We start from the raw sequence: 22,938 nt of genomic DNA on the forward strand, positions 1-22,938 counted from the left end.
GTTTGGTGCCAGAGAAGTGGGGTCACAGGGGTGATGCTACATGGACAAGTTGCTCAGAAGCCTTTGGAAAGAACCCATGGGAAGAGCTGGGAAATATACGGAGATGCTGGCTGGAGCGGTATCTCCAGATGACTGTGTGCTGAGCTTGGCAGGATTCAGGTTGAAGCTCAGAAGAACAGAATGGTGATAAAAAGGCAGACTGTAAAGGCCAGGCTCAGGAGGTTTCACTTTGGAATAAGGACTCCATTGGCAGCTGGACTCCAGGCCATGTACGATATGCTGTAACAGAAAATGTGTCTTTATTTTGTTCCTGTCCTGACACTAGGCTAGAGACTAAAATCAGCAGGCTAATTAATCTGGTGGAGAAAATTTCAAGGCAGCCCAGCTTTCAGGCTGCAGCATGGGTACTGCTTGCTACTTTTTATGAGATTCACTCTTAAGAAATAGGAAAGGCCAGTCAGATAGCTCAATGGACTAAAGTGCTTGCTTAGGCAAGTACAGGGACAGAGGTTCAATCCCCAGGATGCCATGCCAGCCCTGCCCCCAGGGCACACTGAGATAACGATTGAGACTGAGCGTGGTGGTGAGCACCTGTAATCCCAGTGCTTGGGAGGCTGAAAACAGAAGGATCACTATGAGTCTGATCTGTGTAGTGAGACCCTGTACTAAATACATTAAAAAGGAAAGAAAGAAAAAAGAAAGAAATAGGAGCAAAAAGCCCATTTAAAAAGTCTGTGTTTCACCAGAAAGGAAGGTCTTGTAAAGTTGGAGCCTGTAAAATTTTGGCAGAGGAGAGATTGGTTGCTAAAAATATTAAAATAATAACATTAAAAAGAAGCCAAATACTTCCCACCAGGACAATAGAAGGTATGCCATAAGGACATCTGAAGAATTGACAAGGCCCCATCCTTCACCAACTAAGAGGAGCAAAATGAAAAGATATTGTCTTGAGAAGACAAAATCTCAGGAAGCCCAGCTCATTTGAGACCAGCTAGGTATGAGTTGCCCAGAGTTCAGCTACCCAGTTACTCAGAGGCTTCTGCAACCATGATCCATAGGTACTCAGCTGCTGCCAGAACTGTTGACATCATCAATATGGTCTTGGCTTTTTTTAAAAAAAATATTTTTATTTATTTAGTTATGTGTGTGTGTGTGTGTGTGTGTGTGTGTGTGTGTGTGGCCAGCTCAGCCCCCCAGGGGGCAGGGCTGGCTGGCATGTGGTGCTGGGGGATTGAACCGCGGTCCCTATGCTTTGCTAAGCTTGTTCTAAGTAGGTGCTTTAGACCACTGAGCCATCTCACCAGCCCCTGGTCTTGGCTTTATAGGCATGCAGAATGCAAGTTGTGGGATAAGAAGACTTTTGCCCAGATTTCAGAAGGCCTAGCAGGCCAAGCAGTATGCCCTTGAGAAGGGAGCATGGGAAATTGTAAGAGTGAAGCCAAAAGTTCAGTGGAGACCCCAGGAGGTTGAAGAAGCCAAGAATATGGAATAGCTGAGGAAGTGAGTGAAGCCATGAGGGCTGTGCTCAACAAAATTTTAGTAGTAGCCCTGTCCAAGCCCTTTGGGGATCACATCTCACCATAGCTTGTCCCAGAACTATAAAATTTAATGCTTTCTTTGCTGGGTTTCAGTCTTTCTATCTCCCTATTCCTCCCTTTTGGAATAGGAGTATTTACCCTGTGTCATTGTATGACAGCAGTGTTTTAACTTTCTGATTTTCTTTTCTTTTTTTTTCTTTCTTTTTTTTTTTTTTTTTGGCAGAACCGGGGATTGAACTCAGACCCTTGTGCTTGCCAGGGAAGTGCTTATTCCACTGAGCCATCTCCCTGGCCTAACTTTCTGATTTTCACAGAGGCTCACATTGAGGTGTTTTCCTTCAGTCTCAGAGGAGAGTTTGGACTTGGGCTTTTCAGGCATGGGGAAACTGGTAGAGCCTTGGCAACTCTTGGAGACAGACTAAACGTATTTTGCATAAAGAGATGCACAGGGGTCTTTTGGGGCTGGGTGCAGAACTTTATGGCTCCTATCTAGGTGTCCCCCAGCAGCCTTAGGTACTCATAGGCAGGGCTTGGAGAGGCTCATTTAACCATCAGGGCGATGTCACTGATGTGCTGTGAGAGGGCAGGGTCTGGGTGGAAAACGGGGTCACTGGAAACCTGACCCAGAAGGGTTTCTCCCTTCCTGCCTCCTCTCTTCCCTTTCTGCTTCCTGGCCTCTGTGGTGAGCCAGCCTTTCCTCCACCAGGCCACGTCTATGTTTATTCCTGCCAAGCATGGACTGAAACCTCTCAACTGTGAGCCAAAACAAATCTGTCTTTTCAGTTGTAGGTGTTGGGTATTGTATCCCAGGGATGAGGAATGTGACCAAGACAAGTTTGCCTGTGCACAGGGTGTGTTTGTGAGAGTGTTTGAAAGGGCCAGGCCTGAAAGAAAGGCATGACTCCACTCTAGGAATAAGACCTAGCTAAGGGGAAGCTCTTCAGAGTAGAGTTCGGCTGGGTGCTGGGCTTGGTTGGGAGCAGGGGAGAAAAGAGTGGCTTGTCCTCCATGAGGAGTTTAGTAAAAAGCAGCCCTTCATCCTGTAACTTTTATGCTGACTGAAATACTCTTTTAGTCTGTATTTTAAAAGAGATCATTGAAATTGAGGGTAGCGGTGCACACCTGTAATGCCAGCTGCTCAGGCGACTGATGCAAGAGGATCCCAGTGTGGGGCAACTAAGCCAGAGAGAGGGCGGGGATGCAGCTTAATGGTACAGTCTTGCCTTGCTATGGAGACAGAGGAAGAGACTGGAGTGATGCTTCACAAGCCAAGGAATGCCAGGGATGGCTAGCAGCCACCAGAACCCAGGGAAGAAGCGTAGACAAAAAGTCCTTCTGCGCACCTACGTGGAACTAACTGTCGACACCTTGATTCCAAACTTCTAGCTTCTAGAAAATAAATTTCTGTGCGCATCACCCAGTTTGTGGTAACTTATTATGGCATTCGTGAGGAAACACAAGTTTTCCATATCCTATTCTACCCCAACAAGATTGTTCCCTTTTCCTGGCCTGAAAACAAAAGATTCTTTCAGACCTTGCTGGTACCTTCTCTTTGGGGCCAACACGGATCCATCTGGCTAAGAGGCATGAATCCGTCCAACAGCCACTCATGGAAAGATAGAGGACAGTGTGTGAAGAAACAGCTCCTTCCTCGTGGGGCCACCAGAGAAGATTGTGGAGACAGAAACAGATGCTGATGATGTAGGAGGAAGCATGGTTTTGAGGGGGAAAGGAGACCAGCACATGGGGAAGCGCTTGGCCTGGAGGGGTGGGGCCAGCTACAGTGCAGGCCCTCAGCGAACATCAGCAAAAGGATGTCAGGGAATGACATCTGCAGAGCAGTGGAAGCCCTCCTGCTACTCGGAAGCCACTGGGTATCCGTAGGTAAGAAGCTGAGCCAAGAACGTCATTAACTACATAGGCTTGAGTGACTTGCTGGAAGCACAATGGAGGAACTCTAGTCTCTGGCCTCAGAAGTCCAAGTTCTGGCTTCGACTGTGCTGTTTCTTCTTGTGGAAAGGTCATTGCATCTCTCCGAGCCTCTCTTCTGTTATTTAAAAAATGAAGATGATGGAATGACCTTATGTTATAGAACTGTAAAGATGGGATGGCAAGAAGCTTTAAAATGCAAAGCAGAGTATGAACATAAAGTTGTTGTTGTTGTTATTATTATTATTATTATTATTATTATTATTGATTTAGGAGTCTTCATTGTTCCGTGATTACCTCCTACTCATTTGAGCCTTTGAGTCTTTGCTTATGATCTCTACCTATAGGAAGTCCATTGTGTTATTTATTTATTTAGTACCGGGAATTGAACTCAGGACTTTGTGCTTGCCAGGTAGGCGCTTGTGCCGCTGAGCTATATCCCCAGCCCACCTACTGTTATTTAGGATTAGGCTTGGATTCAAGTAACAAGCCAGCCAAATCCTAATGGCTTGTTTCTCTCTCAGTATCCTGGAGACCATCAAAGGCTGGATTGGATGACTCAAGATCCTTCTATTGTGTTGCTGTGCTGTGCCTGGTTGCAAATTCCAAGGTCACCTCTGGACCCCAGATGCGCCCTGGCGCTCCAGTCCTTTCACCCATGTTTCAGCAAGGAGGAAGGAACAGAAGGGGAAGCAGGCTTCTTTCCTTTAAGATCATTTTCTGGTAGCGATCACCACCACATCGCCAGAACTTAATCATGTGGATGTACTTATCTGCTAGAGAAAGTGGCACATGTAGTTTTTATTGAGAGTGGTCATGTTCCTAGCTACAAGTCAGTGTTCTGTTATCACTGAAGAAGGATAAAACAATACTTGAACAGAGCAAGCATCGTTATCATCCCCTTCACTTCCTCTTTGAACCCAAATTCAGTCTTCAAGATCCAATCAAGTTTATCTGCAAAATAAGGAGTTCATGTTAGGCAGATACATAGTGGGCCAGGAAGTGAGCCGAGTGCCCTACCTGTGTTGTCTCTTTGCATCTGCAATGCAGCCCTAGGGGCTAGGCCCGGTCATTGCCTGTGTTAGAGAGGAGATGTGGCCTGGAGCTGGTTAATGTCACAGCTAGGATTCCCTGGACAGTGAGTGCTGAGGTGGAGGTCAGCAAAGCGGGCAGGCAGTGACTTACAGAGTTTTTCAGGGATCTAGGCTTGTAAAAGCAAAGGGATGGAAGCAAGATCAGGCAAAGAAGGGCCAGGGACACAGCTCAGTGGAACAAATGCTTGCTTGCACAAGGTCCTAAGTTTGATCCCTGGTACCACACACACACACACACACACACACACAAAAAAAAAAAAAAAAAAAAAAAAAAAAAAAAAAGATCAGGCAGAGAGAAAGGTGAGCCGAGATGCAGTTCCATTAAAGGACTCCCCAGGGAACTCTGGCAGCAGAACAGCCCGGCAGAGTCCTTCCAAGTTGGACTCTCTTCCAGTCACCCTGTGGGAGGCCCACCTTGGGCACCTGTCACCTCCTTAGCTGAGGCGGTCCCTGCAGGAGGCTGACAGTGGAGGACTTTCTGAAGAGGTTGTGCGAGGACCTTGGAGGGACCAGAGAGCCCCCGCCTAAGTCACTAGCATTGCTCACAAATGACGGAGGCAGGACATTGCCTGTCACCTGACTCCAACAGTTGGAACTTTCCTGATGCTCTGAGGTTGCTGAGGTCAGAGGCCTGCTAAAGCCTAGTCCACGATTCAAGCACCTCATTCATGCTCTAGCCCAAGGGGCCGCGCTGCCTCCAGGTCTCCTCGGCATGTTCCCTGCACATTTCATGTCTTCTGTGTCTGTCCCATCCAAACAAACTGACAATTATGGGGGCTTTGGTCTCCTGGGAACTCAGCCACCCACCAGGTGCAGTGGGATTCTGAGGACATCCGGCTGCCCGGATCAGCTGCAGAGCCAAGGTTATCCTCATGATGAGGCTGGCAATTGTGGCACTGGGGGAGGTCCTGTCAGTAAGTGTGGGGGCCGAGGAAGAGCAGCAGGTGAGCTGAGCAGGACTGGGGGTGCCCCTCCACCAGGACAGAGAGCATCTGTCCCCTCCTCCACCATGGCCCAGGATCCCAGGAGCCGGGCATATTCTCTCCTCTTTCTGCACCCATCAAGGGCTCAACGGTTGGATGGGAATTTAGAACCTTAAACTGGAAAAACATCATCAAGTTTCTTACCTTAGAAATGAGTAGACAGAGGCCCCCAAAGCAGCCTGATGTGTTCTAGGTGACACAGCCAGGCACAGCAGCATGGCTAGCCTTGAGAAGCTGGCTTCCCGGTCCCTGAAGCTGTCCTTGCTGCATGAGGGATGTTTGGGGGGCTGATCATAGGCTCCAGACTGCTCCCTGTTTTCTGGTCTTGTGAGCAAAGCACTCAGGGCCATCACTGTCACCATGAGGAAGGAAACCAAACACCAGATCAGGACCAGCAGGCCCGAGGTGACACCCAGCAGATGCTACCCGTTTCCACCAGCCACCCACGAGCAGGTCTGCAATAGCTGCCCAAGGAAGCAGAGCCAGGGTGCGCAGAGCCCCAAAGTGCTCTCTGGCTGGGGCTTAACGCCTGGGACTTGGGATGAGGCTGAGTGGACCAAGAAGATTTAGGGAGGGCTCCGGAGGAAGCCAGAGTGTGAGAAGCGTTAGATCAGCGGCCCAGTATGCAGAAGGCTCCTGCCACCACCCACGAGAGGCTTCCTGACATACTGTAACCTGCGTCTTCCCCCGAAACATCTTAGCTCTATGCAGCAATAAAACCGTCTGGCCCAAGTTACGGAACTTCTTTGAAGTCCCAGAGAGGCCCATAAATAAGGGAGGTACTTTGGAAGAGTGGAGGGGAGGGGGTGCTCATTTTGAGGATCCCTACACAACTCTTTCAGAGCCGCATTGATTTGTAGCTGCCTCTAAGTCAATTTCCTGGGGCTCATAAATCTCGATTGGAGCAAAACTAAAATGTCATAAATATTTATTTGAGGCATTTCTCACCACTCTGTATGAAAGGAAAAAAAAATAATAAAAAAAAGTCAGCATTCTCACCCGCCACCCCGGAGCGAAGATGGACCAGAGCTCCTCCAGGTCTCTAGGCGGACTGTTTCATTGTGAGCCGTAAACTCTGGGTAACAAATGTACCATTTCATGGTCAGCAAGAGCGGGAACTGTCACTGGAGAAATAAAACTGAGTTATTGTTTCCAGTTTCAAAAGAACAGCAACAAGTATAAAAAAAACTGTATGCGATCCCTGTCCTCTTCCCCTCAGACACCTGCAGCCATCTAATGTTTCGACTCCTGCCACATAAATGCATAGCTCCACTCACTAATCCATATGGCTCCAGAGACCACTGTTATATGAGAACTAAACTGATGGGGCCAGGCAGCCCAGGGCAGCTTAATCTTTTTTAATTCAAATCGACTGAGTCCCATGTGGCCCGGAGATGATACCCTATATGCTGCAATCAGACTGACCTAGACTTCTCCTGCTCTAAATGATTAATGAAACTGCCTCGAGTTTGTTTCTATGGTGATTGGAAACCCAACCCCGACAGAGGAATCTGCCATTTACTAGGGGCGGAATAGGAAGGGGGACACGGGAGACCCTGGCCCCTGGTGGTGAGGAGAAGATGCCCACATGCCTGTGGTACTGCCCGAGGCTGCCACCAGAGCCCTGGAGTCTGAGTGAGGGGAGAGGAAGGAAGTGGCCCTCAACCAAGGCATGGAATTCCCCTGTTCCTCCAAGGGGGTCCAATAATTCTTAAGAGTGGCTAAAGCCCACGACAAAAGAGAGTTAAGGCAAGAGGACATTGATTTTCCAGAATAAATTTGAAGTGCGAACAAAACACACAATAAATAGATAAAAATTTACATAATTTATTATAGTACAAGGCGCCTGTCACTGACCACTCTCAAGCCCCTGCCCTCACTGTGAACACACTCAGCATGCTTCCTGCTCTCTGAAGCAGCTCAGGAAGCTGTCCTTCGTGCACTTACTTGTGCTGTCACAGCTGCCTCTGTGTCCCAAATTGATTCAACATGTTTACCGCTCAAGGTCATTTTAAGTTTGGAGAAGACTCAGAGTTTCCCGGCCCTGGATCCAGTGACTAAGGCAGACGAGGACACACCACCTGGGCAGCCATTGCCGTAAGTGGTTTGAACTAACACGCAACCTCCAGGCAGACGTGGAGGCACAAGTAAAGACCCTCACGAAAGAAGACTTCCAGAATTGCTCTGGAAAGTGGCAAGAAGGATGGGATGAGTGTGTTCAAAGTGAGGATGAGATCGGGAGGGGGCTCAGTGACAATGAGTCTTCTACTATTATCAACTTAAAACTTAAACATTCCCTTTCAATCACACCTCACGTATGAGCAAAGAACATAGAATTACAGTCTTTTCTAAAATTTTAAAAATCATTTATTTATTTGGTATAGGCACTCACTACGCAGCTTAGACTCATAGTGATCCTTCTGTCTCATCTTCCTCATCCTGGGATTACAGGCATGTGCCACCAATCCCCATAGGCAGGCAGCACTGGGGTCTAACCCGGGTCTTGTGCTTGCCAGGCAGGCACTTAGACCACCAAGCTATCTCCCCAGCCCCCTAATTTCAAAATCTTTGATTGCTTTTTTTAGAATAAATGGCTTTGCCATGATGGATATTAGGGAAGCAGATGACTACCTTGTACGGCCTGTCTATTCTTTGGTCTTTTTTTTTTTTTTTTCTTTTTTGTATTTTAGGGAAAGGTCTATAGGGTGTTCAGGGTCTCACTACTAGATTGGACTCATAGTGATCTGCCTATTTACAGCCTCCCAAGAGCTGGGATTATAGGCCAGCACCACCATGCCCAGTCTCAATTGCTGTCTCAGTGCATCCTGGGGGTGGAGCTGGCATGGCAGGCCTGGGGATCAAACCCTGAGCCACTGCGCCTTCTTGCAGGCACTTTAATCTACTGAGTTATTTGGCTGGCCCTTACTCTTTGGTCTTGTGTGCTTTTGTTTATTCTTCTTAATTTAAAATAGGTTGAATTTGGGCTCCATCAGTGGAATTTTGCTGCTACAGCAGAGGCTGGATGAGTGATCCTAATGGGATTAGATGCAGCTCATAGGGAAGCAAGGGGCAAGAAGAGGTAATGCCTAGGTTACTGACCCAGCAAGCCAGTAGGGCCCTGCTTCAGGATGGAGCCCCCTTTCTGCTTCGCCACTGTATCCTTCAAGCCCATAGAACCTGGAGCCTTTGGGAGACCTCTCACCAGGGACCACCTAACCACGTCCTCTGCTATCCGAACACTGCAGGCCTAATCTGCTGCAGCTGCAGAGCGATGAGTACCAATTGGGAAAGCTGGCGGGGGTGCCACTCCCTTGTTCCTTCTGCCTGTGCTTGCCTGCCCTTTTCACGTGGCCCCTGGCCTCCTCTTTGAGCGCACATGGATTTCTGATGGCACAGTTCCCCACCCAAGAAATTCCACATGACTAAGACATACAAAGCCCTCCAGAAGCCTGTCCACCTCTGCTCCTGGCCCTGTTGGCCGCTCATCCCTCCTGACTAACCCCTCCTTTCCTGGTGTCCTTCCAGGATTTCCTGCTTCTCAGTCTTTGCTCCATGTCTTGCCTCTGTCTGCCATGCCTTCCTCACTTGCATCCATCGTGAGAATTCTCCATTCCCCAAGCTCAGCTCAAATGCCATCTCAGCAACAGGCTTCCACAGGCTCAAGACCTCTTCTTTGCTTGTTTTCCCTGCTGTGGGGATTTGTGTAATATCGTGTTGCATGATGGGAAGTCTCGTTCTCTGTCATAGAACTTGCCACATGATATACAATCTGTCTGTGCTTATTCACTTCAATATTTTTTTTTCCTACCTTACTTGTATCTGGGATGCTTCTCTGACCACCATATCTATTGTCCCCGATAGTCATTGCTGGCTGTCCCTGGATAAGAAAGGACTTCAGGACTTGCTGCTCAGAAGAGAGCCAGGGACCTGTATATGTTGCAGGGTAATAATAGGCTTCTCTTCTCAAGGGTTAATAACCTAAGTTTGCAGATCAAAAATTGGAGAAAAGGAAGGGCTGCAAGGTCAGCCAACATTTTGGCCCTAGCCTTTCAAGGTCAGTGAAGACTCAGGACACAGGAAAACCTGTACTGTAACATCATGTAACTCAGTTGAGTCCCCAATTTTTTTTTTTTTTTTTTTTTTTTGCAGAACCAGGGATTGAACTCAGGCCCTTGTGCTTGCCAGGGAAGTGCTTATTCCACTGAGCCACCTCCCTGGCCCCAGAGCCCCAAATTTTCTGATCAAGGAGATTATGGAGCCAAAGAGGAATGCGATTGATGATATATGGTGTGCCTAAGGAGAGTCACATGGAGAGAAAACATTCTCTCAGGCTTTCACAGAGAGCAAATTGGTCAAGCAATGGCTGTGACTCATCCACATGGCTGACACTGACGAAGGATCTACAAACTGCAGGTACAGGGCTACAGGATAAATCCTGAGGGTACTTGACTGACCTTATCAGATACAAAAGTTACATTTCTTGTCATGTAGGTCTTGTTTTATCTTGGTCTTAACCATCCAGCAGAAAAGTATAAAAATGAGGTATATGAAGTAAAGCCATATTAATGTGCTGAGCTGTGAAAGGCTCAAGTCAACAACTTCTGCAGATAACCCACTACTATTGTGGACTGCTGGACTGTTTTGGATTATTTTGCTGAATCCACGCACCTATAGTATATAGATGTCAATGGAATACCCATCTCCGACAGGGCTAAACGAAAAAAGGAGATACAAAGGAAGGATCATTTTGTATTTGTGTATACAGAATAGTTAGGCTAGATATACAGCTACTTTCACTTAAATAAATGAGAACAAAGATTTGTACTAATAGTGTTTGGGCAGGATATCCTGCCTGCTTCTCATACTATGGATATCCACTAAGAAGATAACAATGTACAATGTATTAATTATTGAAACTGCCCTATTAATCAGCTTTGAAACTGTCTCATTGATATTTGTTTCTCAATAAAATACAAAAAATTCTTTTCCATAATTTTATTGAGAAATAAATAGCAATGAGACAGTTTCAAATCAAATTGGTAAGACAGTTCCAATAATTAACACATTGCATGCTGTCTTCCTAGTGGTTATTTGTTGTACAAGATGCAGACATGATATCCTGTTTACAAACACTATTAGAGCAAATCCCTCTATTCATTGATAGAAGAGAATGCAGCTATCTATCTATCTATCTATCCTAACCATTTTGAATACACAGATACAAAATGATCATTCATCTGTATCCCCTTTTTTTGTTTAGTTCCATCATTTAAATATTATAGGTGTGTGAACTCAGCAAAATATTCCAAAATAGTTCAGTAGTCCATAATAGTATTGGGTCTTCCGCTTGACTGGTAGTGTCAGAAGTTGTTGACCTGAGTCCCCTACAGCTCAACATAACACCATGGCTTTACTTCTTATACTTTGTTTTTATACTTTTCTGCTGGATGGTTAAGACCAAGATAAAGCAAGACCTATATAACAAGAATTGTACCTTTGAATTTGATAAGGTCAGTCAAATCCCCTCAGGATTTATCCTGAAACACTGTACCTCAGATTGTAGATCCTTTGTCAGTGTCAGCCATGTGGATGAGTCATGGCCATTGCTTGGCCAGTGTGCTTTCTGTGAAAGCCTGAGAGAATGTTTTCTCCCCATGTGACTCTCCTTAGGTGCACTCTACATCATCGATCACTCTCCTCTTTGGCCTCATAATTTCTTTGAACAGAAAATATGGGACATAACTGAGTTACATGATGTTACAGTACAAGTTCTCACATGGCCTGAGTCTTAATTGACCTTGGAAAGCTAGGGCCAAAATGTTGGCAAAAAAATTTCTTAAACAGAAAGCAAGCAAGCAAGAAAAGAAAAGAAAAGAAAGAAAAGAAAAGAAAAGAAAAGAAAAGAAAAGAAAAGAAAAGAAAAGAGAAAAGAGAAAAGAGAAAAGAAAGAAGAGAGCCAGGGATGTTCTGGGAGGGAGAGCCATCAGCAACTGCTCCAAGACCTTTTTCTGAGGCAGTGCTCCAGCCAAATGGGTGATCACCTGGCCAGGGTTTCTGCAGAAGCATCTCTAGAGTGAAATCCCTGGGGTCCCAAAGAGAGCCCTGTGCCGCTTGTGGGGTTTGCAGACCCCCACCTCTCACCTCGACCCTAATGCTGGCCTCCTGTATGGATGGCTGCTGACCGGGTGACATCGTCCTCCCCTGTGGCCAGGAAGGAGGGAAGGCTTGGGTGAGGATGGGCCTGCGTCAGACTCTTACCACTTGGGGCACCTCCTCACATGCTGACATTGGTGAGCACTCTGTCCCCTTATCTCTGGGGGATATCATGTGTGCCTGTTTGTTCCCTGAAGACACAGGTGACAAAGTGTGGGTGTGGGGCCCTGGCAGGAAGAGCAAGGCATCCAGAGGCCTAGCAGCAGCTACTTGGGTGAGCCACAGCGGAGTGTGTTAACACAGGGCCACTGTCTCTCCCTACAAATGACAAGCTGGAGAGTCACATCCCCAGCACACTTTGCCTCCACCTTCTCATCTGAGCCCCTTTTGGTCCTGGGGTGCCTGTATGAGACATCTCCCTCACTGTTCCCACCTCTCTTGTTACTTGTTAAATGGACACATCCATCTCACTTTGTGAGTGATAAAGTATTGGTTCCCCCTTCTTCTCCCTACCATCTCCTCTGGCTTGCTTCCCTCTGTCCCAGTGTGACTTGTCATTACTGTGCATTTTCCAAATTACATTTATTTTTAAGAGTTCGGAAAAGCCCCATTGCCCCTATCAAGAAGATTCTTACCTGGCTGCCCATGGCTGGGGCTGGCTGGGTGGGCCAGGAGGATTTGAGGACAGAGTCAGCAGCTGAGGTGAGGAATGCGAGATGCCCAGGAGACACCAGGAGAGGCAACTGAAGCCATGAATATTTAGGCAGGGGAGAATGGAATTCAATCTGACATCGATACCCAGGAGGAATGCATTGATAGCAACAGACTAAAATTAGAAACTGTCTAGCACAGGCGTCTAGAGCTCAGGCCCTGGAGACAGACTGGGTAAAACTTGGAATTTGCTGCTTACCGGGGTAAGTGGCAGAGTGACCTTGCATAAGTTACTTAACTTCTCTGTGCTCTAGCTCCCTCACCTGCGAAGTGCAAACAGCAATGTCCCCTCCTCTGTGGCACAGTTTGAGTTCATGCAGCAGTGCCCGCCACAGCCTAAGTGCACACATACTGGCTGTGCTTGTAACGGAATGATGAGCCCTTCTCAGGCCTGTCAGTATCTTTCCTCCACCTGGAGTTCTCTTAACTGCTTCTTAAGCTCCCCTTCTCTCTCTTTTTGATTGCTCTGGAAGATAAAAGGGTACATTGCACTGAAAGTTTGAGTCCCCCAAATTCATATTGGAGTCAAAACAAGAAATGTGGTAGTATTGGAAGGTGTGACCTTAATCTACGTGAGTGGGGTCCTTGTGGATGGGATCCCTGCTCTTAACAAAGAGACCCAGAGTGTCTGGTTCTCTGTCCACCAACTAAAGAAATTACGAGAAGCCAGCTGTCTGCACCCTGAAAGAGGACTTCACCAGAATGCGACCATTCCGATGCTCTGATCACACACTGAGGATGAAGGTCCTGGGAGATGACTTTGAGCAGTGGGAGGCTACAAAGAGGCTCAGCTCCCAGGGAACCCCCACCCACTGCCCGGTCCTCCAGACACAGTTCTGAGCAGCTCACGCAGGCCTGTGTCAAGCTTCAAGGAGCTGGGAGCACCCTGGAAAGAGGCTAAGAGATGAGAGAAGAGGAAACTCCCCTGGAGATCAGGTAGGCAGGAGGTCCTTCCTCCCAAGGAACTGGGGGACCTCTTGCTGCTGGAGGAAAGCTGGCACTTATTGGGTGCAGGCCAGGGACCCAGTCACTTCAGATTTGCAGGAAAGGTGCATGTCATAGGCAGATGCCCAGGATGTTAGAAGCCACCTCATTTCAGCCACAAATCCAAAATTTCCCAGACAGAACTGAGCCCAACTAATTTTGAAGTGAAGCCCTATCCATCTTTGCTCATTCCTCTTGGAGAGGCCGGGAAGGGGACTCTAGGTCTTCTATTCATTGGCAGGGAAGGCGAGAGCACTGTTATGGAATAGTTTCATAGTTGCCCATGAGAATCTAATGCCTGATGATCTGAGGCACAGCTAAGGCAGTGGTGCTAGCACTGGGGCGTGGCTGCGAATCCGGCTTAACACCAGCAGAGAGGTTTGACTGCACAGAGACCATAATAAATCAATTATTTATAGACTCATATTAAAATCTTATCAGTGACAAGTGACAAGCTACATCCACTGGCAGGCTTTAAGTCAGAATCTGACACCTATTTTGGTCCTATCCACTTCTGTCCACATCTCTTTCCTGAACTGTACACTCAGCACAGTTTTAGTAAGCTCACAAGCTAAGTGTAGGCAAAATGCCTAAAAGACAAATGTCATTGGAGAGCTTCTTTGAAAAAGGGGAAGGATACAGTAATGAGACAGCAGAAGAATCTAAGACTGTTAGCAAAAAGAAAGCTATATTTTTAAAAAATGTCATAGCTAAATAATACACTTATTTCAGCAGGTGACTCAGATTCTCCAAGCCCACTTCGTACAATACATGGCCAACAAAGGTAGGGAACCTTCAAAACAGTAGGAGCCAAGTGCCCTGCATTAAAAGACAAGGCTTTGGAGTTTTTCAAAAGAAAAAAATGTGAGCACAAGGAACAGAAGCAAGTACTGAAGGCCACAACTTTTCCAGCGCATTTTCACATGAGCATCATTCTTACTTGCTAATTGAACTACTCGAGCTAAGCACTTTGCATTAGTGAAGAGCTGCTTCTGCCTGCTGCCTAGGACGTTTTCCCTAATCTCTTACTACTCCTCAGCAGGCTCAGTCTGTCATTTCAAAGAACAACTATTTTTAGGTGAGCAGATAAAGTGCTGCATTCAAAGTGAAATTATGAAGGCAATGTAAGGATCACTGACATATTTCAAAGAATCTGAGCTAGGGCCTTCTTTTTCCCAGCTGGTACATGATCTGCTATCTTAGCTTTCAAAAGAGCTTGGGTGTTACTTACCAACAAGAGACCCATAACTGGGAAGGAGTGGATCTGTGACCCATCCGTGAATAAGCCAGGTAAATCAGCACTGTCCATGCGAGCAGAGTAGCACTTGCTTGAGGTCCCAAAGTTGAGACCACTTCTAGTCCCCATGTCCTCTGGATATCCTCAGAATATCCTGAGACTGTCCTAAAGCACCGAAAAATCTACCCCCACTTACAGCTCCTGTCTGTGAAACAGGGTTTTCTGTAGTGACAGCAACCAAAACAAGATCACAGAGCAGAGTGGGCACAAGCAACACACGGGGTGCCTTTGTCTCCCGTCACCCTCAGATGGGACTGTCTAGCTGCAGGCCAATGAGCTCAGGGTTCCCACTGATTCTGCATCATGGTGAACTGTACAATTATTTCATTTTATATTGCAGTACAATAATATTGGAAATAAAGAAACGCAGTGTGCTTGACTTGTTCTGAAACTAACCCTCTCATTCCCAGTCTGTAGATAAACTGTCTTCCATAAAGTTGGTTCTTGGTGCCAAAGGACCACTTAGCTAGCGAGCTACATTTGTCCTTTGAAGACTAAGAACATGCACTAAGAAGTCAAATTGCCCAGGTCTAAGTCCTGCTTTGTCTTTGAAGTTATTTAACTTTGTTCTGTCGTTTCCCCATCTGTAAAATGGGGGCAATAATAGTCCCCACCACAAAAGGCTGTTAAAGAGAATAAAAATCAGAATGGCTTATGGAACACTTAGAATGCTTCTGTCATATGTTTGTTAAATAAATAATAAAAATTTTATAGAGAGCTACTGGTGACTTAGCCCACTGTAATATTCTCAGTCCTGACAGGTTATCAACAAATATTTTCAAAGTGCAGTAAGTGCTGTCCTGTATGTATGAATCAAAACATCGTATCATGGGGCTAGGGATATAACTCGGCGGCACAGCACCTGCCTGGCAAGCACAAGGTTCTAAGTTCAATTATCGGCAACAACAACAACAACACAACATCATAGTATACCTGATAAAGTATACAAATCTATCAATCAAAGAGTAATTTAAAGAATTAAAAAATGCTTTAAAGTTTTAAAATAGAAATAAGTCCTTTACAAAGGAGAGCTTTGTAGCAGAAGGAATAGTTTGATAAGTCTGAAAAGGCAGATACTTCTGTAGCGGCAAACAGCATAGACCTGCTTCTTGGTGGTGACAGGGGAAGGCGATCAGAACTTCGCTAAGTAGGAGTAAGTCTAGAAGTACCAGCCCCACCCTGCACTTGCTGCTCTTCCTGTTTCCTTCATATCTTCATGCATTTAAAGGATGCTGAAGGACTCTAGTTTCAAGGAATGCCCAGCCATGGCACACTAAGTTTCTGGCTGATCCCGTCTTCTGGTTTAATTCACCTGTAGAGTGACCCTTGGAAAGTGGCAAAAACAAGCTGGCTTGATGAAGGACGCTGGAGCAGAGAGTCTAGCCCAAACTCAAGCACTCTGGACGAAAGCTCCTTCAAGATACTTAGAGTCAGAGAACAGCACTCCAGAAGCAGAGGTCATTGTCCTGAAGCCAGTTAAGGCTACAATGAACAGAGTCAAGCCCCAGCAAGTTTGGACAGATCAAGGACTGTGATGGAGAGGGGAAGGGTAGAGGAAATACGGATGAAAGTGATTCTCCAGGCATACCCTACTAGTATGGCTGGCTGACTGGGAGCTGCTGCATGGCGGGCAGGATTGTGCTGCCCCTCATGCCCATGTGCTGCTGCCTCGCAGTGCCCCAGGGAGCTGGGCACCCATGATTCACGCTTCCAGCAGTTCCGAGCAGGTCCTAGTCTACCCTCCTTTCCCTATCACTGTCCAGCACCTGGACATACAGGAAGTGCTTGGGAAAGGCCTTTGGATTGTTTGATGATTTATGCAGGAGGTCACCTTCAGACCTCATTCCAGAGGACAAGAGTGTCCCTCCAAATTTTACCATGTCCGTGGTTATTCCTTCTCAATGCAGGCCACTGCTGAAACTTTTTTTGAAAAATGATCACCTTGGAGCTAGTCTGGGCTGAGGTCTGTGATGCTGGGCTGCTCTTTCTTCTGATCAGATTAGACAGAAAAAAAACGCTCTAAGGACCAGTCAGATAGCTCAGGGGATTAAACTGCCTATTTAGGCAGACACAGGGGCTGGGGTTTGATCCGTGGAGTGCAGTGCTGGCCCCGCCCTGGGGGTGCACTGAGATGGTAATTGAGACTGGGCATGGTGGCACTCGGCCAGCTGTAATCACAGCACTTGGAAGGCTGAAAACAAGACGATCACTAAGAGTTTGATCTGTGTAGTGAGATCCTGTAGACCATGTACTATATAAAAAAAAAAAAAAAAAAGAAGAAGAAGAAAAAAGAAAAAAAAAGCTCTATTCCTTTAAGTAAATCTTGGTTATCTGTGGAACATTTGGCATTCAAGCAAATGAATAGCAATGACAGTAGTTAGAATGAAGACCTCTATGGACCACTTATATCTACTGGACCCTGTGTCAAGAGCTTCACGTGTCAGCGGCCCAGGTTTGATCCCCAGCGTGTCGTGCCAGCCCTGCCCCTGGGGCATGCTGAGATGGTAATAGAGACTGGGTGTGGTGGCACATGCCTGTAATCCCAGCTCTTGGGAGGCTGAACACAGGCAGATCACTACGAATCCAATCTACATAGTGAGAGCCTATAGACCCTGTAGACCTTGTCCTAAAATACAAAGAGAGAGAGAGAGAGAGAGAGAGAGAGAGAGAGAGAGAGAGAGAGAGCTTCACCTGTCACCTAACATCATCCCTCCAACCATGCATCAAGGTCGAAGAGCTGAATGAACAGAGGGCACACGTAAGCACGCACTGGCGAGGAGCAGCGTGAGTTCCTGTTGCCAGCAGTGTGCTTTTGGGTGAATGTCTTAACCAAACTGTAAAATAGGGGTCAGAAATGGACCCATGTCCCAAGATCCTGGTGCAAATTGGAAAAAGAACGACACTCGGAGCTTAAGAATGCCTCCTTTAGAAAATATTTTAGCTGTTGTAATTAGTCACCATTTTATAAATGAGGAAGCTGAATTAGTCATTCCGTAGCATGCTCAACGGTACAGAATAAATGACTGGTGAAATCTGCACCTGCCTGCCTGGGAAGGGCGAGGCGATCATCAGTACATGACACGCAGTGAATACAGATGTGCTCGTCCCTGCCCCGGTGCTGTGCCGGCTGGCTGGTGGCCAATTATCTTAATCTTCCAAATAATTCAATGACATGAATTTATCCCCTGGACAGGGCAGGGCCACCAGAGAGAGGCTTCTAGCAGGGCCAGCGCGTGGGGCGGGTGGCCCATCCTGGGTCTGAGAAGATCACCGATGCAGGATTGTCTAGGAAGGGTCAGGATAGCCCAGATGGGCAGGGGCTCCCACAGAAAGGATAGCGAAGGATAGCCACACAGGTGGGGAACCTCCTCCTGGAAGAGGTTCTACCCGAAACAACTGTGAAGTCTATGAAAATGGGGTTCTTTTCTTTTTCTGTGTTACTGGGGATCAAACTCAGAACACATGCTAAATACAAGCTGTACCACTGAGCCCCGTCTCCAGCCTGAGGACAATGTTTTGAGGTCTGTTTTGCTTACCCCTATGTACCCGACCCCACACAGTACCTGACACATTGTAAGTGTTAGATACATATTTCTTGAATCAATAGAAAAAGAGCTATACAAGTTGTTCCAGAGAGAGAAATAGGGTACGCAGACACCCAGAATGGGAGTAAGGAGGGCTGGGCCTACTCTAAACCTTAGAACTTCATTCTGCAGGTAAGTGCTCCTGCTGGGGCAGGGGACAGCAAACCTGTCCAGCTGAGCAGGGTGGCCATTTGCGTCAGGTCTGGCCTCTCTCTCTCGCGATAGAGAGCCTAGGAAGAAATGAAGAGGCCTGTGCCCCTCAGCTTGGGAGGGCTGGCGCCATGAGTCAGATGGACAGAGGTGGCCAAGGGGAGGTGACAAAGCGGGCAAGGCCCAACTCTACAGACACAGCAGCCACTAAAACTTCAGGGATAAGGCCGGGTGTGGTGGTACACGCCTGTGATACCAGTACTCAGGAGACCGAGACAGGAGGATCACCACATAGCAAGAGACCTTGTCTAAAGAAAAAAATCAGGGACACAGAATAGAGGTCAGTAGGTGTCGCATAGGTGTGAAGGACACATCCATACCTCCCTCACAGCAGCAGCGGCGGCGATGGTGGCTGTGAGGGTCACCCTAGTCCATATTTCTGCTGGCTGATGGAAAGTGGTTCCGGTGGGAGTAAGCCAGAGGCCTGATTTGCAGAGCAGCAACAGGCGGCATTTGGCCCTTGGGAGGCTGGCATTGCCTCTCCACCGGGCACCTCCCTGGCCCTGCTGCTGGGGGTGGGAGCCTTCCTTCTCCACCCCCACTGTGGGGTTTTGTATCTGTACATTAATAACCCTCACCCGCCAGCTCCTCCAGGACCCTCTCCTCCGCCCTTCAGGCATTCTGTCACTCACTGCCCCTCAACACTCCCTGTATCCTACCCCGCTGTAAGTGGCCTTCCGTGTGTCCCTGCCTACCTTCTGCACACCAGGCTGCTCGGGGCCCTGGGCAGGAGAAGGATGGCCACCTGCCACCTGCAGGTAGCACTGTGTGCCTTGGGTGGCCGGAGAAAGCCACCAGTCAAAATGTCCATGTTCACTTGCACACTGCCCAAGGTTGAGGTAGTTGGTTAAATATAAAATACAGATCTATAGATGGATTGTCAGGTGTGAAATATGTATATATATAATACTGAATAGGTAATTTGGTCAGATGGTTTAAAATCTAAAACTACAAGATATACAGTGAAGTCAGTCTCCTCCCTTGGCACCTTCTCCACTTAACTTGTCCTCCTTGGTGTTGGAAATAACAAGCAAGAAAGTCCCTGCTGTTAGTAGTTTCTTGTATTACTTCCAGAGATGTCTACGGATGTACTTGAGCCATCTTTTAAAATATAAGTTGCGTCATTCTGTGTGCAGACACCGTTTATCATGTGTTTTTTTCTTGATGTACCTTTGAAATCTCTTATATTAGTATAGAAAGAGCTTTCTCCTTTAAAAAAAAAATACGACTGATACTCGCTAGGACTGTTACATTATTTCCAAAATGAAGAAAAGAGAAATGGCTCTGGAGGTCCCTTCCAGCTTCCATGTCCCATGGTAAAGATTTAATAGAAGAAAATATTGTCTCTTGGTTATCAAATGAAGGTGCCACAGAGTACAGTGTGAGGCCTAAGGACCAAGGCGACAGTTAGGAGGGCCCACCCAGGCCCCCAGCATACGAAGAGATGTGGAGGTGGGTTTCCAGGTGCTTGGCCTATGGGAGCCCATCCAGGCTGTGCATTTGTGAAGGCAGTTTGAAAGCACCCGGCCCCTTAAAGCACCCGGTTTCCCCACCCATTGCCAACACCCATCTCCCACGTGGACCCAGCGCCCAGCCCAGGCAGCCTCTGCCGGGCACCTGGCTGCTGGTCCTGGCCCCAGACACAGATGCTGTCTGTCTTCTAAGTAGCTTTGACAGGGCTCAGCCGTATGCCTGGGGTGGAAGCTGTTTTCTTTTAAAAAACAGATGTTGATGACAATAAAATCTGAAGAGAAGACTGCCATAAAACTGAATTTTGAGATCACTTCAATTTAGAGGAATTCACAGGACACGTTTTTTGAAAATACTGTGAAACCTCCAACATGATTCTTATTACTGATCCCACTGATGAAAGGCTCAGCCTCATTTGGTTTATCATCCTTAATGCAAGGGGCCACCTCAGAACACATGTCCAGGTGGAAAATGACGTGAGAGTCCTGTTTTCCTTTTCCATTAGATCTTGCTGTGTGTCAGCAGGGTACTCCTGCTCCCTCTCCTTCCTTCTGAAAAATAAAAAAAAATTACAAAAAGTCTCACTCATGAGAAAATTTTAAGAAGAAGAAACAAAAGTAAACAATGATTTCATTGGTATATTTGGCAACTTGAAAAAAAAAAGCACATTAATCTGATTAAAAGTTCAAAAAGAGCAAAAACATGGTCAGCAAAATTTTCTTTGGGGACAAGGTCAGAAGACCATTCTAAGGGGGAAGGAAAGGTGCATTGATGAGCGTGTGTGTAGCATGGAACAGGGGTTCCAGCGGGGGCGAGGGTCAGACTGCCAAGGTCCTAGCTCTGTCTCTACTCAGGCAGTGCAGTGAGACTCTGGGCAAGTTACCCAGCCCCTGGGCCCACGTTCATCCCTTTGAAGAGAATAGTCACACACTCCTGAATTTTTCTGAAGAGCTATTAAGGTAATGCTCATAAAATGCTTACAATGGTATCTATCATGCAGGAAAGTACTCCGTAATATTTAGTTGGTTTTATTTTCTACTTCATTGGCTTTGAAAATGGATAGAGTATTTCATTTTATGAATAAATTATTTATCTTGAGTCCCATTTGGATTTCTTCCAGGGCTTCAGTTTAGTAACAGCACAGTGGTTAAGAATGCAGGCTGAGGAACGCAAGCGCGGAACCCAAGCTGGCCCAAGGCACCTCTCTGTGCCTCAGTCCCCACTTTCTAACATGAAGGTGATAATAATAACATGGAATGACCACTCTGTGCTTGCTTCCTTACTTTTAAAATACAGACAATAATGATAGGAGCTACTAGTGCCAATCTCAGAAGAAAATATGTGGCAGCCAAGTGGGTGGTAAGGCCTAAATCACCTGGAGGCATGCCCTAGTGCTCAGAGCTCACTCAGCCCAGGCAGGCCTTTACCTTTATCACTGTGTGTCAGCCACTCATAAAACCATGCCATGTATGTCTATCTCACTTTTTTTTTTTTTTTTTTTTTTTTTGTGGTACTGGGGATTGAACTCAGGACCCTGCACTTGCCAGGCAAGAGCTTATTCTACTGAGCTATCTCCCCAGCTGAATGTCTTATCATTTAATATTTGCAATATTCCCGGGAAATAGGTATTACTAATTATGCCAGCATTGTACTATTGAAAACTGAGAGGCAGAGAAGGTTTGACCCTAGGCTCTAGGGCCCCTGCTTTTGACAACTACTATCTGGAGCCCATCATTTTAGGTATATGTTTCTTTATCCACACAACTATTTATTTTCTTTTTTTAAACCGTTATTTAGCTTTATTCATAACCATAAACTTAACTCTGCAATCCAGGTACATTTGGAGGGAAGCAAGGAAAACATGGAGCCCAAAGAACAGCGATAAGAGCAGAGATGATGGGACGTTCTGAGCAGGTAGGGCACAGGGTGCTCTCCTGAGCCAGAGGAATAGTCTGGTCTGGTGGTGGCAATACACACACGTCACACGCGACAGAGCTGTCCGCAGTCGGTGGTGGTGGTCATCTTGCTGGTCTTGCCGTTCTTGGACCCGCAGCACTCCACAGCCTCCACCGTGTCGTGCCCTCTTTCACCATCCCGAAGACTGCGTGTTTGCCGTCCAGCCACTCGGTCTTGGCAGTGCAGATGAAAAACTGGGACCTGTTTCTGTTTAGTCCAGCATTTGCCATGGACCAGATGCCTGGGCCTGTGCTTCAGGGTGAAGTTCTCATCATTGAATTTCTCCCCGTAGATGGACTTGCAGCCAGGACCACTGTAGTGCATGAAGTCACCACACTGGCACATAAATCCTGGAATAATTCTGGGAAAGCAGGAACCCTTACCACCAAATCCTTTCTCTCCAGTGCTCAGAGCATGAAAGTTTTCTGCTGTCTTTGGAACTTTGTTGGCAAACAGCTTGAAAGAGATGCGGCCCAAGGGCTTGCTGTCAGCAGCAATATCAAAGAACACGGTAGGGTTGACCATGGTTGGCAAGACTAAGAGGATGGATGGAGGTGTCTGCAAAGCCCGCACAACTATTTATTGAAGATATGTTTTATCAAACAGTATTATGATTTTAAAAAGTCTTATCTTTAAGACCTCTGATATATATCTTAGTTACTTTTTTTTCTCATTGCTGAGACAAAATACTTGAAACCCAAAGTAAAAGGGGGAAAGGTTTTTTTAGCTCATGGTTTATAGAGGGGTCAGTCTGCAATTGACCCTCTCCAGGGCAGGGTGGCACAGCAGAGGGGCAATGACTCTCGGTGGTGGAAGACAGCAAAGCAACAGTGGAGAGAGAGAAGACAGGCTTCTTTCTGTCCCTTGTATTGTATGCGGGCTGCTGGGATAAGGGTAGTGCCAACCCAAACGGTGGACCGATCCAGCAGTCACTCAGCCTGAATCCCAGCATTGAACCATGAATCAATCACAACTCTAATTCAACTGCCTCCAAAAAGCCTCCAACCCCAGAACTTCAGGAGGCTTTGG

The 22,938-nt window shown here is 46.8% G+C and overlaps 1 pseudogene; it reads right to left on the bottom strand.

Annotated features, from left to right (window-relative positions):
* The window catches only part of LOC101560948, a 38,974-nt pseudogene extending 16,540 nt beyond the window's left edge, over positions 1-22,434 (bottom strand).
* Positions 22,435-22,938: the final 504 nt, after the last annotated feature.

Source organism: Octodon degus, unplaced genomic scaffold (genome assembly GCF_000260255.1).
Source record: "Octodon degus isolate 3935 unplaced genomic scaffold, OctDeg1.0 scaffold00020, whole genome shotgun sequence".
In the NCBI taxonomy this organism is placed as follows: domain Eukaryota; kingdom Metazoa; phylum Chordata; class Mammalia; order Rodentia; family Octodontidae; genus Octodon; species Octodon degus.